This window comes from Cornus florida, unplaced genomic scaffold (assembly GCF_030987335.1).
Source record: "Cornus florida cultivar Cherokee Brave unplaced genomic scaffold, ASM3098733v1 CherokeeBrave_3.0.0_Hap2_Chr11, whole genome shotgun sequence".
NCBI lineage: Eukaryota > Viridiplantae > Streptophyta > Magnoliopsida > Cornales > Cornaceae > Cornus > Cornus florida.
In genome coordinates, this window is record NW_026775581.1 from 106,726,039 (window position 1) to 106,746,225 (window position 20,187).

The 20,187-nt window shown below is 33.5% G+C and overlaps 1 pseudogene; it reads right to left on the reverse strand.

Moving 5' to 3' along the window:
- Positions 1-8,605: 8,605 nt before the first annotated feature.
- On the reverse strand, positions 8,606-10,545 carry LOC132281798 (pectinesterase 3-like; annotated as a pseudogene).
- Between the last annotated feature and the right edge of the window lie 9,642 nt (positions 10,546-20,187).

Consider the following 20,187-nt stretch of genomic DNA (forward strand, 5'->3'; position numbering starts at 1 on the left):
TTTTTATATTATTTTTTTTTAAAGACGAAAATGAAAAAAAGAAAAATTAATCTGTCAAAATAAGGAAAGTTAATTTGATAGATTAATTTTTTTTTTTTTCAGGGAGAGATAACAGGACGGACTCAATGTAGGGCGGGGGAAGGTGCCTTGGCCTTGCTCCGCCCTTTACAACATACGTGATAATTTTTTGATTTTTTTTCTATACATATAAATTTTTTTATACAATGTCCTTTTGAATGTTCTAGTTTCTAAAATTATCTCTTTTAACTTCTTTTTTATTTTTTTTTTTCTCTTTTATTTTTCAAAATCTTTTAATTTCTTTTAAAGAAATTTTTTTTCTAATTTTTTCCTTTCAAAATTGTCTCATTTATCTTTCCTTATCTTTTTTCTATTTCTTAAAATTCTTCTATTTGACATGCATATCTAAATAATTTCCTTCTTTTTCTTTTATATTTTATATTTGTCATATTATCTAGGGTCAAGTACATTAAAACTCCTTCAACTATACGCTAAATGCAACTAACCTCCCTCAACTACAAATAATCCCCATTAACTCTTGAAGTTGGTTAAGTTTCATGACAGAGAAGGTTTTTCCGTTCCATTGCCGTTAATGAAAAAGTTAAATGACTCTTTTGCCCCTCTCATAAAACTACCTCGTTTCATATGCTATCTAATGAGAGTTGTTGATGTGGCTAATATAATCTCCATTCCTAATAAATAATTGACAACTCATCCTATCACTCCATTTCACACGTTAATAACCAATAAATTAAAAGGTAAAAAATGAGTTTATAATTGCAAAACCCTTTATACTTCTCATCTTCTTTAGCCGCTTCCCAAAACACCCCAACGCCGCCATGAGCACTCCGCTCCTCCAAAGGTGACTGAGTGACTGACCCCAATTAATCTTCTCCTTACTTATTTGCTCTTACATCTAATTTATCATATCTGTCTACCAACACCACCTGCACCATCGTCAGATAAGTGTAAAGCACTATAAATCTACCAGATTTCTCTCCCAAATCAGAAGCACTGTACATCTAGTCTATTATTCACACATTCCAGACTTCTCTGTAAAGCTCTCGCTATCAGAGGCTCAAAAGCTCTAATCTCTGTTGTCGTCATTCCAGAGCAAGTTCGGCAAGTTTAACAACTCCACACCACGCAACCATGGAGTTTCTCCGCTGATGGTTGTTTTCAACCCTAGCGGTTTAAAAACCAACTCTGGGAATTCCCTGAACCCCACAGGAGCTTTCTGGGACCTCAGACACCACAGCACGTGCCCCCACGCGCCCGGCGTATTTAGCCAATTATACTGCTAGCGGTAGGAGAAAAAGAACCAAGGGCGCAAATGGCCATTGAACCAGGTATGATCTCAAAACCATAAGCTTTTGGGGTTACATGTAACCATATTTTTTTTGGTACACAATTTTAAACCATTACGTGTAACAGTTATTTGTTTTCTACACAATTTTTGAAACCCTTGAAACCTGAGTAGTTAAAAGTTTGCAAATAAGGACTTGTGACCCTACCGATATGACATGTGCAACCTCTAACTATGACATGTGCAACTTTTAACTATGTTTTCCCGAGAGTAAAATGCAAAATCACTTGGTGAAGTAAAAAAAACCCAATATCAACTCCTCTCATCATTAAAAGCGCAATAAGAATGAATAATACAGAAGGGTTGCACATCTCATAGCCATGGTTGCACACATTAATACAAAACCACAAGACATGTAGCATAAAAAAGAGTGAACAAATCATTTTATTCATTTTTCATATCAGAAACTACATTTTTCATTGTTGAACGAAGAAACAATGAGATCAAGACTGAGGTTACACCTTTTTCTATGACATGTGCAACCTTTAACTATGATATGTGAACCTTTATCAATTTATGTTTATCATAATATGTGCAACTTTATGTGCAATCTTTATATATCTTTCATGCAATCAAATTTTTCGAAATCAGTTTTTATTGGGTTATAACTCCAATTAGTTTATAGTTTTATTAAATTTTGTTATCATAAAATTATTTATTTTATTTGTGAGTTGCCATCATTTTTCTTTATATTGTTGAATATTTCTTCTAGAAAGTACATAGTCAATTAGCTAACGACACCCTAATAAAAATCGGAAAACTCCATAAAATGAAAAATGCCAAAAATCGGAAACATTACAGTGTGCCAATCAAGGACAGATCAGGAAATTATATGGATGTTACACATGTTTAATATTTATTTATTTATTTCTAATTTTAAATTCAATCCGCCATTCGATATTCCTAAACATATCTTTGAAATGAATCATATTTGACTCATATCCCATTCTGTTGCCCTCTTATGAAACAAAAGACAAATCACATTATGTAATACCCTAGTTTTCAAAATGATAAAATGGGAGTTTAAATTTTGTTTTTTATTGCATTTTTATTTACTTATGTGACTTATGTGTTTTTCTTAATTGATTAAATTGGGTTTAATGAAATTTATTGTTAAATTGTATTTGTGTAAATGAACCATGCCATTTGTAAATATATTTATTTATATACTAGTAATTCAACCATTTTCATTTTTGGGTCGAATATAATAATCAAATTTATTGGTGCGAGAATTTGGCCGGAGAGACAGAGCTTCGACAATCGCAAACTTGGTCCGATGATGTGGGATGGATAGTGTTTTTTCGAGAAAGGCCTTTTAAGTTGAGTTAATCATTAAAATCTCTAAACCCCAAATCAATTAATTTTGATTTTATAACAAATATAATCATGAAAATAGTTTTCAAGGTGGACTTGTTTTCTTCTTGCTGTTGTAATTGAGCTTTGGTGATAAGCTTCAATGTTGATAAAATTATGATTGTTTTCCTCTACCAAACACCGTCAAACTCAATTGAAACCACAAACCCACACACCACAAATCGTCAAACCCAATTGAAACCAACCCACTGCCACAACCACCATCATCGTCAATCTCAGATGGAGTTTGATAAGGGTTTGATAAGAGTATTGATCTGTGGGGTTGACATCGTTTTAGTTTTCCCATTTACAGTTTGATAGAGATGCGATACACTGTGATATTGAAGGAGCACCACCACAGATCGATGAAGGAAGAAGGGCAATGAGTGAAGTAGGGGAACTTATGCGTTAGGGCTTGTTTGGTTACTAACAGTCTTTCAATGGCACGTTATGGTCTCTTACATTTGATTAGGGTTGTATGGTCATTTAGGGTATGTTTGGTACGGTGGGTTTGAAGGGGGAGGATAAGATTAATTATGAGGGAAAGGGAAGGGAAGGGAAGGATAATTTTAACCCTTCATTGTGTTTGGTTGGTTAATGAAGGAAAAGAAAGGGAAGGATAATAATTATGTTTGGGAAAAGAAAGGAAAGGGAAGGATGATAATAAATTTACTATTATACCTTTATTATATATATATATATATATATATATATATATATATATATATATACCTGCATACAAAAAAAAAAGAGGCAAATCATTTCAGCTCCCCAGTCTCGCCTCTATCTCCATTATATATCTATATATATATATATATATATATATATAATAAAAGGAAAGAAACAAGAAAAGGAAAGAAAGAACAAAGGCGATCCAGATCTAGCTGTAGCGACCTTCGTTCTTGAAGGTTCCGATTCAGGGCAAATTGTTTCAGCCTCCCCAATCTTGGCCTCCATCTCTATTATCGTTCTCAACCCTCTCTCTCTCTACAAGATTCAGAAGTTCAAAACCCAAACCCATATATTTCAGTTTATCTTTCTGTCTGCAAGAATCAAAAATTCAAAACCCGAATCAGTATATCAGATTGTTCAGAAAATCAAAACCCATATCTTTCAAGTTTCCATCGCCGCTGTTCCAGTTCGGGTTCGCCATAGCCGCTGTTCCAGTTCGGGTTCGCCGTTGCCCGCCGTCTCTCCATTCTTTCTGCAACTGCTATTTTATATGTATATTGATTTGAGGGTAAAATTGGCATTATCAACCATTGCCTTCCCTTTCCTTCCATTTCCTCCCATTTTTGGGAGGTTAAACAAATCACTGTAGAAGGCTATACATAACCCTCCAAACCCTTCCCTTTCCTTCCCTTCCCTTCCCTTCCACCCATTTTACCCAACACACAGTTTTTTAGTTACCCTCCATCACCTTTTCCCTTTCCCCTTTCCTCCTATTTCCACTCGACCAAACTGAGCCTTAGATAAATATGGGCTCTCACGTGCAAGGCAGGTGTTAAAAACTGATCGACCGGTCGTCAAATTGGGTAAACTGCAACCAAACAACATAGTTTGGGGAGGTTTTCTGCTACTCTAGAAATTCAGGGAGGTTTTGTGCTCATTGTGATATAGTTGAGGGGGGTTTATTGCACTTTACCTTATTATCTATATCTATACTATTATTAAAAGTGTAACTGCGGTCAAGAATTTGAAATTATCATTATCTAATAAAAATAAATAAATAATAAAAATAAGTTAATCATAAATTACCAATTAAAATATAAAATGAGAAGAATTTCAAATTATCATTACCAATTAAAAATAAATAAATAATAAAATATGGTAATCATAAGTTACCACTTAAAATACAAACATAAGTTACCAAATAAAATTCAAACAATAGTTAATAATTAAATAAATAAAATAATAAAGTTAATTTTAATATTATTTTAGGTGTTTTAAAATACATCTTTCAATAATTGAATTCCTATTGAAAAGTTCAATTCAAAATTGTTACTTTTATTTCTTTTATCTTGTATCAATTATAATTATAATGTGAGAAAATAATTATTTAATTTCAGTATTTATTTAATCATATAAATAAACTTATGGTGAACTCTTATGTTTATGGTGCCCGAACCCTCTACGTTAGGTGTGCAAGAATGGAACGAATGCAGCTCAGAATAAAATGGGAATGAGAATGGAATAGAATGAGAATATTATTCCATTGTTTGGTATGACACGGTGAATTGTTATGGAATGGAATGGTTATTACCATTATATTGTTTGGTTGACCATCATTAAATCTGGAATGGAATTATTTTTGTCCAAAATACCCGTTTCAATGGCTTACATTACTTTTTAATAAAAATCTAATTAATATTCTGACAATGAATTATGGAAATGGCTTACATTACTTTTTAATAAAAATATAATTAATATTCTGATGAATTATGGAATGTTATAAGATGCCCAATACTGCCTTTGAAAAAAGTAAAGATCTTAAAATAAAATAAAATATATTTTTTGACTCCAGGTGATTGTTAATTTTTATTTTATATTATTATTGCTCCATATATAAATGTTCAAAGAGAGAAAGATGAAGAAATCACACAAACGTTTCAGCACAAAGATGATACGAAAAAAAAGAAAAAGAAAAAAAGAAAAAGTGATATATTCAGAATATAAAGAGATTAATACTTGTAATTTGGTTGAAGATCCTGCAACTTTTTGTCAATGGAAGTGGGTATATTTAGAAGAGAGAAAGGTGAAAGATTCCATTGGGTATATTTAGAAGAGAGAAAGGTGAAAGACCTTTACCACGTCTAATAAAGAAGTTAAAAAATGTGAAATATTTTTTTTTTTTTTTTTGTATATACGAAATATTTTTGCCTTATTAGAATGTGATGAAAGGTTTATTAGGAATATTACAAAAATATTTAATTTTATTACGGAATAGAATGGCCATTCTATAGCTTTAGTAATAAAATAAATTTTCATTCTCTTGAATGGATTTTCATTCCATTCCTGCACACCAAACAAATGAATGATTGGAATGGGCATTCTATTCGATTCCATTCCTGCACACCAAACATAGCTTAGATTCAACTTTAATCTTTATTACCCAAAAGATTAATGGTGGTACACATAGGTTAAATTAATTTAGATTATACAGAAAACTAATCTTATTTCAAAGGATTCATAAAATTTAAAGTCAATTCATTTCGATAAGAGTCCTAAATTAGTTTGTGAAATACTAGATTATATCGAATTAATTTTATGAATTAAATTTTCATAAACAGCCTAATAGTTTTAAATTTTCTTTCATCCCAATGTGAAATTAAGTTGAACATCCAGCCATATCCAAGATGATGGTATACAATGGCCGATAAAAAAATGCTGTCATGGTATGCTTTTTTGTGGGTCAAATTGTTAATTTTCACTTCTTGATCACGTGACATTTTGTTCTGCAGCACGTGAATAGTATTTTTAATGGGATTTCAACAAAAATAGACCTTTCAACTAAAAAAATCAATAGTGACACGAGCATTAAATCAATAGTAAAGAAAGAAAGAAAAATAAAAAAAGAGGCTAGATTTAGGGTTAAGAAGAGTATTATATATATATATATATATTATAGGTAGGAACAGATCACATTAAATTCACGGATAATGTGAACACTCCTAAGTAGTTTACAAAATTTTAGACAATATTACATGGACATAAGCATGGGTCAAGATTTGGACACATGGTATTGAAGTTACAAAATCTCCAAATTTATTGACATACAAAATAAATAAATAAAGAAAATAACGTTTTTGTATCATACAGTGATCAAATTGACTGGAGTTACATTTTTCAGTAATAGTGTAACAAGCAAAACATAATAAGAGAATTTTATGTAAAAGTTTTATATTAAGGCTCCGTTTGTTTGAGCGTAAAATGTTTTTTTATATAATTCTTTTTTATGTAGAATATTTTCTTTATTTTTTATTTTTCAGTGTTTGGTAAAGATTTTTAAAATATTTTTCAGAAACTTTTTTTTTTTTTTGTTGTCCGGCTTCTAAAAGTATTTTTGAATTAAAATTAAAATTCTAATTTGAGTCATTGATTATTCAATTTTTCTCTTATTATCAATTGGTGTAATTATTTTTATACGAATAATAATAATTATTTGACAAGAATTATAAAATAATCAATTAATTTTTGAAAAAATAATAAGAAAACCGAAACAAGTCTCTCTTTATCATCAAATGCAAAAAGTGATTTTATTATTTTATTTTATTTTATTATTATTTTTTTTTCTCTCTCTCTCCACATTACATATCACTTTTTAAGGTTTTAGAAAGTAATATTAAAGATTAATCACTAAGCTAATAATGATAACAAAAAATAAATAAAAGTAGATCGAAGAAATTAACCAAAAATAGAAATTTGTATCATTGTTGTTAAAGAAAAGATCGGCCACGTGCTTCTCGCCCAATACCTAAATAATTGGTAAGTTGTTTTGGGCACAAAAAATATTTTTCTAAAAAAGATTTACGTGTTTGTTTGATAGTTCTAAATTCAAAGAAAATATTTTATGGATAAAAATAATTTCCTCTATCAATTTCACTCTAGATCTCATTAACAAAGCATATGGAAAACGTCAATCAAGTATTGTGGAAGAGTTATTTAGAGAGAGAAAAGGGCTTCTAGAGAAAAATAGAAATGAGTCCGTTAGTAAAGAAAGTTTTTAGAGAGAGAAAGAGATTGATCCATTTTACATATGCTATATTGACTGGAAATAAAACAATTATTAAGGGAAGAGTCAATAGTGAGGCACAAGGTCAATCTCTTCTTTAACAACAATCATGCAATTTATAATTTTTGGTTTCTTCAATTTGCTTTTATTATTATATTTTTTTCATCATTTTTGACTTAGTGATTAACCTATAGTATTACTTTTTAAAATCTAAAAAATTGAAATGTAAAGTGGAGAGAAAAAAAAAATCAATGATAGAGAGACTTGTTTTGGTTTTTTTTTTTATCATTTTTCTAAAAATCAATTGATTATTCTTTGATATTTCTTGTCTATTAATTATTAAAATATTGATATAAAAATAATTGGACCAATTAATAGTAAAAAAAAATTGAATAATCAATGTCTCAAATAAAAATTTTTAAAAAATATTTTACAAGGAAAATAAAGTAAAGGGAAATCAAGTATTATATGTTGAGTAACTTTTTGTTTCGGGAAGCTTTTTCCTTTCCAACATAAAATTGGCATTTGTCCTCACCTCTATTCACACACAAATTTCAATAGGAGTTAATTTATATTAAAAACATTTATATTTAGAAATTAATCAACTAAAAAGGTGCCCAATTTATTTATTTATTTCATTTGTTGCAAATACAAAATATTAGGTAAAAAATAATAATAAAAAATTACTTACAATTATTCAAATTAATACTGTAATTCAATTAATAGGCACTAAAGACCAGCAACGTTGCCGACCAAAAGTGTTCGCATTAAGACGGTCAAAAGAAAAGAATAGAGCAGTTTTGACAAAGAATATGAATATTTGATATATAGTTACTATTGTATATATATATATATTTTGATTAAAAAAGAATAATGGAACTCATAAGTATAACCAAAAGAATTTACTGACTGTTGGAATAAAGATAAACTAGAAACCATTAAATAATAATAGTTGAACCTAATAAGAATCAAACTCCACAAAAGTTTTATGTCCCTATGATGTGATAACTAAAAACCTCCTATACGATAAACAGAAGAAAACCATATGGAAGTCCTAATTGTACGACTTACTATTGTATATATATATATTTTGATTAAAAAAGAATAATTGAACTCATAAGTATAACCAAAAGAATTTACGTCCCCATGATGTGATAACTAAAAACCTTAAACAGAAGAAAACCATATCGAAGTCCTAATTGTACGACTTTGGTATGATGTCCCGTAGAACATGGTATATATATAGGAGAAATATGAGGCCCAAACTGAGAAGTGTTGCACCCCCTTGAAATGGGTGCATGTACATCACACCTCCTACTGTGGTTGCCAAAGCTCCGAGTGAACCCAAAATAGACCACGTGTGTTTCAGGCAGCCATTCGCTTCCCTGAAGAAGGGCTTCCACTGTGAACTTGTAGGCCTGGTCTGTTGTCAAATTTTTATTATATCCAGCCCATTTAACCCTGTCAGATACATTCGCTCCCGGGCATAATTTTGGTACTCGCCGTAGAAAATGGTCTTGGGTGGTCTGCATTATTACCGTGGTGGCGTAATCCTTCCCAGGCCTGCCAAGGTATGTTTGGGCAGTGAGCTTGTCCAGGGGGGTGATGTTACACTTTTGAAAAGAAATGCCTGTTTTAATATTAGGTTCTTTATTTCCGGCAGCTGTTATGGTCACATATTGGTTCTCCATGGGCTGCCTGGGCTGGATTTTGCAGTTCTGGAAGACAACTGCGGCATTTCCGAATATGAAGTCTACGGTGCCGGTTATGTCACAGTCGCGGTAGAATTGACGGTTGGAATGGGTGTAGAGAGTGTCCTGGAAGCCGTCAAAGGAGCACCTGTAGAACACAGAGTGATTGCTTCTCGAAGCTAATGTCCTTTGCAAAGAAGCTCTTTCCGTCAGCAGCTGATAATCACATATTATTATTAATTTTATTATGTTATTATGGCTGGCCATATGAGGCCAAATACATTGTATACATAAAATGAGTTAAAAATGAATGAACTAAACAAATTGTTAGGAAGTGAGAAACTACCTAAGGTGGCTGAATCGAAGGTCTCAGTCCCATCCTTAGCGTTCAAGCTGCCGGAGATGATGGTCTTCCACTTGCCATCGCCGTAAATCATCACATTCCACATAGACTTCTCCACTTTCACATTCTCCACATACTTTCCCGCCTTCACATATATCACAAACCTGGTCTTTGACTTCTCCGGAATCATCGCCACCGCCTCTTTGATCGTTTTCACATCTCCACTGCCGTCCTGCGCCACCGTCACACTCGGCGTCAGTTTCGTCTCCTGCAGCCGCCTCCGGTCACCGGAGCTCACCCACTCTGGAAAATCCCAGAAGCTTCCGACCTGCCGGAATGATGTAATCCGAAAGAGACCCCAAAACCTTAGTCACAATCGCCAAACTATTGCTCGAAAATTCGGTCGCATTTTCGATCAAACCGTTCACTTCATTGTACAGAGTGGTGGCAGTTGTGGAGTTCAATTCTTTTAGAGTTTCCAAGCAAGTGTCGTGATATGCAAGTGCCGCGGTCAACGTTGTCCTGGCGTCCTCAATTCTGGACGGCGACAGCAATTTCTCGCCGTCGTTCTCCGCCATTAATGATGTCGCATCGTTGAGACTATCGACAGCGTCTTCAAACACTCTCCGACAAACAATCAACGCTTTCTTGGCTCGTTCGTCGCTGATCTTGGAGATCAATGCATCAGGCAACGAAGACACCTTCACGACCTCGTTGAGTGCCACGTTCAGAGACAGCTTGAAGATCTCTTTCGGGTCGGTGGTGGGTTAGAAGCTTCCAGAGCTGAAATGCTCTTGAAGCAAGAATCTGGGTAGTGGGTCACGTTACACACCGCCTTGATAGACTCGGAAGGTGTCATCGGAGAAGCAGAGACTCCGTCGGAATTGGAGTTCTTCTTAACACCAAAGACGACGCCGATGATGATGATGATGACAACCCCTAGAACGAGGGAGGCGACTGTGATGATGGTCTTTCGCCGGAATGCTGGCTTGTCGTGTTCGTCGACCTTGCAGTAGGCTTTGATGGACTTGATTGGGTCCATTCTGGTGAGAGAAAGAGAATAATGTTGCAGTAGGCTTTGATAGGTTGAAGGAAGAATGAGCAGTGTTGGTGTGCTTTTATAGGAGGTGAGTGATGGGAGAGAGAAACAAAGGGACCCCTTCTTCTTCGTACCTTCCATACACTGAGATGGTGACTAATTGATTTGATATAACCTTCCATTAATAAAACAATACTAATTAAGGAAACTTTAATCATATAGTAGGTTTATTTCATAGACAAAAATACCTCATTTCTTTTTCTTTTTTTTTTATTTAAGACGAAAATGGAAAAAATAAAAATTAAAAGAAAAATAAAAAATTAGATTTGAATACTTTTAGTCTGTCAAATTAAGAACAGCAATTCCCAGTAATTCTATTAACCCTTTTTGGCACTACAAATCAAACCAAAAAAAAAAAAACTTTATTATTATTTTTTTTAAGGTAGAAGCAACAGGGACGGGCCCAATGTAAGGCGCGGGGGTGGGGCCAGGCCCTCTACTACATATGTAGTATTTTTTTGATTTTTTTCTATACATATGAAAATTTTTATACAATCTCCCCTTAAATATTTTAGTTTCTAAAATTATCTTTTTTAAAAAATTTTTTCTAACTTTTTTTTTTTTTTTTTTTTTTTTTTTCTCTTTTCCCTTGTTAGGTACTCACACACATATGCCTTCACGGAGGCTCGCACCCTGACCTCTCTTTTAAAAGTAGGGACTTAATATCGTTAAGCCATTGACCTGTTGGTTTTTTTTTTTTCCTTTGCAGTGTTCTCTCATTTATCTTTCCTTTTCTTTTTTCTACTTCTTAAAATTCTTCTTTTTAACTTGCATATCTGAATAATTTCCTTCTTCTTGTTTTATATTTTATGTTTGTTATATTATCTATATAAATACTATTATTAAAAGTACAAGAGCCGTCAAGAATTTCAAATTATCATTATCTAATAAAAATGAATAAATAATAAAATAAGTTAAACATAAGTTACCAATTAAAATATAAAACGAGAAGAATTTCAAATTATAATTACCAATTAAAAATAAATAAATAATAAAATAAGGTAATCATAAGTTACCAATTAAAATACAAATATAAGTTATCAAATAAAATTCAAACAATAGTTAATAATTAAATAAATAAAATAAAAAAGTTAATTTTAATGTTATTTTCGGAGTTTTAAAATACACCTTTCAATAATTGAATTCCTATTGAAAAGTTCAATTTAAAATTGTTACTTTTATTTCTTTTATCTTGTATCTATTTTATTTTCATTGATCATTAATTAATATATTAGTGTGATTATTTTAATAAATCAATTATAATTATAATTTGAGAAAAATCAATTTAAAATACCTCAGTTTCGTCACCACGAACAGCACACTCACACTTCAAGACCTGGAATAAAAGGAAAATTTGGTGATGAAGATGTACAGAATCACTATAAATTCAGTAAGCAGAACTTGTTAGAGAAATCGGGACCAAACCAGATAATTAAGTCCTTGTTCAACAAGCATAATTCATAGATTAAACAGAGACCTTCATTAGAAAAGGCTTAGACTCGATCACAAGTATCGAGAATTGGTAAAGAAATTCAAAATTTTCTGTAGCACTCAAAAGAGGTGGCTTCATATCCATAACATGTCATTCTGGTAGCAAGCTTGGAAGCACTTTCACAATTCTCAGTTTGCTCAATATGCAGCCCACCAACTATACCTATCATGGCTTTTAGGACATCTGTTTCTGGCGGGGAACTGTTCTCTCTATAATCTCTCTCTTGCTGTATAAATCAAATATTTTCTTCTCCTGTTAACAGAAAACTATATCTTTGTTGCATCAATTTTTCTGTTAAAAGAAGAGATTCGCCTCGTGCTTCTCGTCCCATAATTGGTATTGGCTTTATTGGCTATTCTCTTTTTGTTTCGAGTCCCTATAGTACATGCATGTAAAAGCGCTGCTTTCTTTCTCCCTCTAAAAACTCTCTCGTTATTAAAAGGTTCTTTTCTTTCTATCTGTTGACACCCTCTTTCTCTCTCTAGACGCTTTTTGGTCATTATGTAACTCGATTTTTTATTTACTTGTTGACGTTTTCGATGCCATATACTATTGTTGAAGGGATTGCGAGTGAAATTGATAAGTCCGGAAAACAACCTTCGGAGGAATAATTGGTAAGTTATTTTGGTTAAGTTTTCCAAAATTGTTTTCCTTCGTAAAGGATTTTTTTTCAATTAAATATCGAAAAACACAGAAAATATTTTTCAAAAAAAAAATTATGGAGCCTAATTTTGGAATATTGAGTATTCATTAAGACTCTGTTTGTTTGACAAATATTTTATGTATTTTTTAGTGTTTAATAGTCCCAAATTCAAAGTGGAGGAAAATAATTTTTCAAAATTTAACCAAAACAACTTACCAATAAATCATCCGAAAATCTTTTTCCGAGCCTATCAATTTCACTTTAGGTCTCATCAACAGAAGCATAAAACATCCAAAACGAGTACATGGAAGAGTTATTTAGAGAGAGAGCAAGGGCGCTTCTAGAGACAAAAAGAAATGAGTCCTTTAATAATGAAAGTTTTTAGAGAGAAAGAGTGTGAGTCATTTTATATGTGTTATATTGACCGGAAATAAAACAATTATTAAGAAAGAGTCAATAGGCCAATGCCTATTGTGTGGCGTGAGGCACAAGGCCAATCTCTTCTATAACAATAATCGTGCAATTTCTAATTTTTAGTTTCTTCAATTTGTTTTTTTTTTTTTTTTTTTTTATATTTTTTTCATCATTTTTGGCTTAGTGATTAACCTATAGCATTTCTTTCTAAAATCTTAAAAATTGAAATGTAAAGTGGAGAGGAAAAATAAAAAATAAAAATCGATGATAGAAAGAATTGTTTTGGTTTTCTTATCATTTTTTTAAAATCTATTGATTATTCTTTGATACCAACTGTGATACCCCCAGATTTTTAAATGCGAGTTGGCTAGGCCCACACCCAAATACCCAAAGATATTAAAACAAATCGATAATAAACGAACACAATGTACAAAAGAATAAATAGGAATAAATAATTTGCTGAAAGAAAACTAAAATAATAATCCAATCATTAAACCTCATAATAAATTTTCATTAATAATAAAATCATTCTGATACAAATAATCCTCTATTAAAACAATTCGGGAATCCATGCATATTGTGTCGACCCCTAGAATATCCAAAATTGAATAAGTAACAGTAATGACTGTTTACAACTGAATAGCGAAACATAAAAGAATCTCCTATGCAGAATCAGAAGAATGAAGTAGACTGGTCTCTGCTCAGCATGAACCATCTCTACACCTGATGAACACCTGAAAAATAATGGTGGGTCAAGCCCACAAATAAGTTCTACTCTACTACAATCCAAACAGAGATCTGATACATGTATACATCCTAGTCAACCTAACAATATCTAATAGTCCTTATATATATAAATACACACTAAAGGAATCTCATTAGACTATAGAGCTACCTCAACCTGAATAGTAGGCAATATGCAAAACGCACATATAGTGAGCATGAGTACATAGACCTACCAAGGAACACAACTACACTATGTCTGGCTACACATCCTTGGCAAATATACGCACCCTAACCATAGATCATGAGACTCAAACTATCATGGCTCATAACTATATATATATATATATATATAATACATCCTAAAACATAAAATAAAATATCTGGTATATCATATAACTGATTCAGTTGACTTGACATGAATAAGTAGGACATAATAACATTATGGTTAATCCATTCCCTTATAATACAAATAGGTAGGACTTGAATTCTTTGGTTAATCCATCGCTAGAATGCCACTATCCCATACCGGTGCATTAATCCACACAATCCAACATATGATGCAACAGATCAAGCAGTACATCAATTAATCCAGAATAACATGATAAAAATCATATATATAATCCTTACATATAAATAAGCAATAACAACTTTAAATATCATGTATTTAATTTACATTATAAGAAATTAACATGCATATCAAATAATTTGTTTAAACCTCCTTAACCTGATTAAACTATTTAAATCAAATTAATTGATTAAATCATTTTAATGCAAATATTCATCCATAAATTAACTTTCAAGTTAATTAAATTCCATACTTAGCATATTATTGAGTATTATACATTCCAGTATTTTGATAGGCTAATTTAAACACACTGTATTTTCTAAAATAACCCCAAATGCGCCATAATTGAACAATCCATAAACCTGTTCTGAGTCCCAAACCGGTCGACGGTTTTTTTCTAGGCGTTGACCAGTTCATGCAAATCGGTCGATGTAAAACCAGCAGGTGTCGACCGGTTTGCACAAACCGATCAACGTGAAGCTCCAGGCGTCGACCGGTTTCCCCAAACCGGTCGACGTCTAGCCCACAGACGTCAACGTGAAGCCTCGGCTATCCGTCTTCTTTGGCTCCGGTGACTCTGTCCTCATCCGTTAGGGGTCTTAAGGCAACTGTTTTAAGTTTAAAACACCCCTAAACATTATTTAACATCCTTATGCATAAATTAAATAAGTTTAAATCAAGTTTCATGTATTCAAAGTTCAAATTAAATCAAACATATACATATACATATAAGGCACTATAATTCATCTTTTTATTATGCATACATGATTGATTTTACCCATTAATGATCTTGGAATTTTCCTAGGTGGTGTGGGCTGTCGCGATGCAACCAAATTTGTACAAAATAGTGTGGCTAAGTTTTACATTTATAAATGCCACTACTACCACTAACTAAAAATATAGCAAGGATGGGTAGGGATCGTCCCAAGGGATTGTGGGTGCACTAACAATAGAAACAATGCTTAGGGTTAGTAGGTCGAGTGATCAAAGGTAGGTTGTTTGGTTGATTAAACTATAATTAAGACTAAACAAGATCAATATAAAACAAGTAATTAAATGATAGAGAAAACAAGAAAGAGATGTCTTGGGACTTAGAGATCACCACTAAGCATCACCTTTCTATACACTCAATTCACAATTAATGAGGGAGAAAACATATGTTGCAACAATAGTGACTGTATGTGGTTGTTTCAACAAGTATGAATGACCAATTAAGTATATATTGTTTAAACAACACAATGAATAGCACAATATATCAAACTAAGCCATTAATCCTTCTTTTAAGTTCACAATCCAAGCACATCACATAATTAGAGAAATATACTACTTGCATTCATAAGTATGGAATATCAAATAACAAGTATGGATTGTCCTCCCATTTAACAATTAAGGTAACTACACTACATCTAAACTAATGACTTAAAAATTAAATTAATTAAACTAAGGGAGAGGCACAATTTGTAACGACCCTCACCCTGGCCAGACACAATATTGTCCGCTTTTGGCTCACCCAGACCAGAGACTTCCCAGAGGGTCACCCATCCTGGTACTACTCCAAGTTAAGCACGCTTAACTACAAAGTTCTGATGGGTTCACGGCCATCACGGCTTTAAAACGCGTTGTGTCATAGAAGGGTGTTGAATCTACATATAGCACTTACCCATTCACACCCAGACGATGTGGGATTGTGCACCTGTAGCTCGCCTAGTGTGGTAGCCTACTGGTGCCCTGTAATACCCCTGATTTCAAAAGGATAGTCCTGGTATTTATTAAATTGTTTAAATTACATTTATTTAATTATTTAATTGTTTATTTGTTTTTTATATATATTTTAACTGACCTTTTGTTTCTATTTGTATTAATTGTTGACGTGATCATGTGTTAATTGTAATTATTTTCATTATGGTGATTTAATGGTCTTTAATTATTTATTTGTTTTAATTGAATTGATTTGATTATAGATAATTGAACTGATGTAATTTAGTTGTTTTAATTGAATTAAGTTATTTGAATTTAATTGTTTTTAACGTGACAGTAGTGTGGCACACGTATAGTTATATTAGGGTTTTATTTACACGAATGTAGCTGACTTAGGGTTGGTTTTGTATTTGAATTAGGGTTGTGTTGAAGCCTATAAATACAGTATTATACACTTGGGTTAGGGTTACAAAACAAAACCCTATTCACTGATACTTATACCGTAAGATATAGAGATACAGAGAGTGGAAATTAGGACGTTATCGGAGAGGTTCAAGGATACACTGGACGTAGTGCTTCTGGGTTGAACCAAGAGCACCTGAGGTGTAGAACAGGAGTCTCAGACATGGACAGAAGTTTCAAAGACGGCAGTTTAGAGTTTCAAATCAGAAACTCAAAGGCAAGTCACTATTCTTCTCCTTCCCTTTAATTCGTGTTCTGTGCATGCCTATTTAGACTCCAGGGATTTATTAAGCATTAAAACAGATTAAATTGAAGTTAATATCAATCTTGGAAGCATGGTTGAATCGACTGTAAAATCGTTGTATGAATCTGTTTTGTGTGTAAGAAATTACTATGTTAAGAATCTGTTTGCGTGGGTTTTTAAACTTGTTAGCCTTGTGTGTTTTGGAATGAATGCATGATTTTAATTAATTTTAGGACATCAATTGAACTCTAGAATAAGTTATAAAAATTGTACAGAGCCTCTGAACTTTACCGGAGACAAAGAAGATGATCAAACTACGCGCAAACGGGTCACAGGGGAGTAGAGCCGGCTCACCACAAGTGTGGAGCCGCCTCTACAAGGGGTAGAGCCGGCTCCACTTGTGGTGGAGGCGGCTCCACTTTTGGTGGAAGCGGCTCCTCTTTTATTTTTTTGATTTTTCACGTTTCTGACTTCTGGTTGGCTTGTAGGAGGGTTTCTGAGTTGCTCTAGGGGCTTTGGATGGTTTATAAAACTGTTCTAGAGTTTTAAAAGGATTGGAAAGCATGTTGGTATTAATTTTAAAGTATGAAATAACCTACAGTTAATTAATACACTGCATCTGGAAAGTTGAATTATACCTTGACGTTACTTACCGTTTCTATAAAGCACTTTGGTTCCTAACATAATTTTAAACTGTTGTTCATGGTTCAACTGTTGTAAAAGCATATATTATATATTCTGGAAAAATATAGGTATGCTTAAATGGAAATTAATTGATGTTTAACTATACTATTTGTTGCATCAAGTTATGGTACTGTTTTAAAGGAGTTAGATGCTGTGTTTTTCCTCTAACATTTTAAAGGACTAGAATGTGACTTCTAGATCATTTACCGGATATATAATTTGGTCTTACACTTATTAGATTTGCATGTGTGCTTATTCTGGAGTATAATCGATATGCATTTATCACTGTTTGGTCAACCGTGTAAACTGGAGGATTTGTATGTACCGGTATGGGACGGTGACATACTAGGTATGGACTGGATCAAACCCTAAGTCCTACCTAATTTGGATTAAGGAATGGATTAACCATATAGGTTAAGTCCATTATCTACTTGTGTCATGTCAACAAAATAGTTGGATGACTTAGTATGGTTTCAGGACGGATGATTATACATATACTAGACCACTACACATATGGATGGTATTTTGTATTAGGAGGAGTACGGACTTTATATATTTATTATATGGTACCATGGTATGAGCTTGAGTCTCAGGACCATGGTTAGGGCGCGTATATCGCCTAGGATGGATAACTGGACATAGGTGTTGTTCCCTGGTAGGTCTAGGTACACATGACCACATTATTGTGCGATTTGCATGGTATCTCTACTCAGGCTGAGACAGACCTACTGGACTAGTGAGCGTCCTATAATGTGTACTATATATATACATATGGACTACTCTAGATATTGTTGAGTCTTCCTAGGATGTATCTGCGTATCGGATTACTGTTTGGATCGTAGTAGAATAGGACTTACATGTGGGCCTGACCCACTCTTTCATTTTTCAGGTGTTCGTCAGTTCCAGAGTTAGAGCTTGGACGTACAGAGCAGATACAGACACTCATTCCTCCAATTATGTAGGAATCTTTACTATGTTTACCTTTAGTTTCTTTTTCGGATGTTTTAGTTTCTTTTGTGATTTTTAATAAGGGGTCCACAGGATGGATTCCCGAGTTGTTACTTATGGAGTTTGGAGTTTGGATTTATCGGATTACAATAATTATATTTATCGGATTTCAATAATTTTATTTTGAGGATTTCAGTTAGTTTTCTTCCAGCTTATTGGTATTATTCATTTCATCTTGTATTCTGTGTTCGGTTATATATTAATTGTTTGATATTTCCCTCGGGTTTGGGCCTGGGCCTGATCAACCTGTGTCTCGGATTCGAGGGGTATCACATGCCCCCTGCACACGCTCACACACACCCGCCCACAAGGTGGCCACAATCACTTCCCCTTTGGGGCCTAACATCCTCGTTGGCTACACTTCCGGCTGGGTCAGGCTCTGATACCATTTGTAACGACCCTCACCCTGGTCAGACACAATATTGTGCGCTTTTGGCTCACCCAGACCAGAGACTTCCTAGGGGGTCACCTATCCTGGTACTACTCCAAGTTAAGCACGCTTAACTACAGAGTTCTGATGGGTTCACGGCCATCACGGCTTTAAAATACGTTGTGTCATCGAAGGGTGTTGAATCTACATATAGCACGTGCCCATCCACACCCAGACGATGTGGGATTGTGCACTTGTAGCTCGCCCAGCGTGGTAGCCTACTGGTGCCCCCTGCACATGCTCACACATACCCGCCCACAAGGTCGCCACACAATCCATCAAGAAATGAGTATAAACCATCAAATAAACCACAAGAACATTCTATTAAGCACCATGTCTTGACAATCTCTAGATCTATAGCATCAACACACATAGACATGCATCAACAACACAAGAGATACAGATAAACACATGAACATCTATTCTAGTATACATTGACATATAAATAGAAAGAAATGATCAATTGGAAGAATTAAATCACACAAATCATTGAATAAACAAGATCTATGTATATAAAGATGTCAAAACATGTATTACAACACAAATTCCCTCAAAAATACACAAATCAAGGTAAAGAAAGCATGCTTAGAGCTAACTCTAGCCCCAAAAGGATGTCTAGCCACTCATGGATGGTGTCATCCAATCCTCAAGGGCTATTTCCATTGTAGAAATGCTCTTCTTCTTGAAGTAGATGGAAGACCTCCCAATATTGTGTCTTTAGCCTCTTTTTCTCTTTTCTTCCTCTCTAAGAATAATCAAAATATTGTATTTATCAACTCCTAAAAGCCTATGTGTAAAAGTGGCTCATAATCCTTATATAGATAGCTCAAATGTCACACCCAATGGTCTAGGCTCGTACACAAGGTCTCTTCCAATGATTGCACCGTGAGACAACTTTGAATGACTGGAAATTGATTTAATTCGCACTTGAGAGGGTTCGATCGATCGAACCTATGTTGTTCGATCGATCGAACCTATGCTGAGATCGATCGAACCTATGCTGAGATCGATCGAACTTGGCTGAGATCTATCAAACTTTGGCTGGATCAATCCTCCTATGGCGGCGCTTTTTTGGATAAGGACAGATCTGAGATATTTTGGGGAAAGAGACAAAAGTGGTAGGTGGGGTGGTATAACAGGATAAGATGGAATCTTTTCGATCGATCTGAGAATTGTTGGATCGATCGAATTTTGTGGGATCTTTGGATAAGGACAAAAG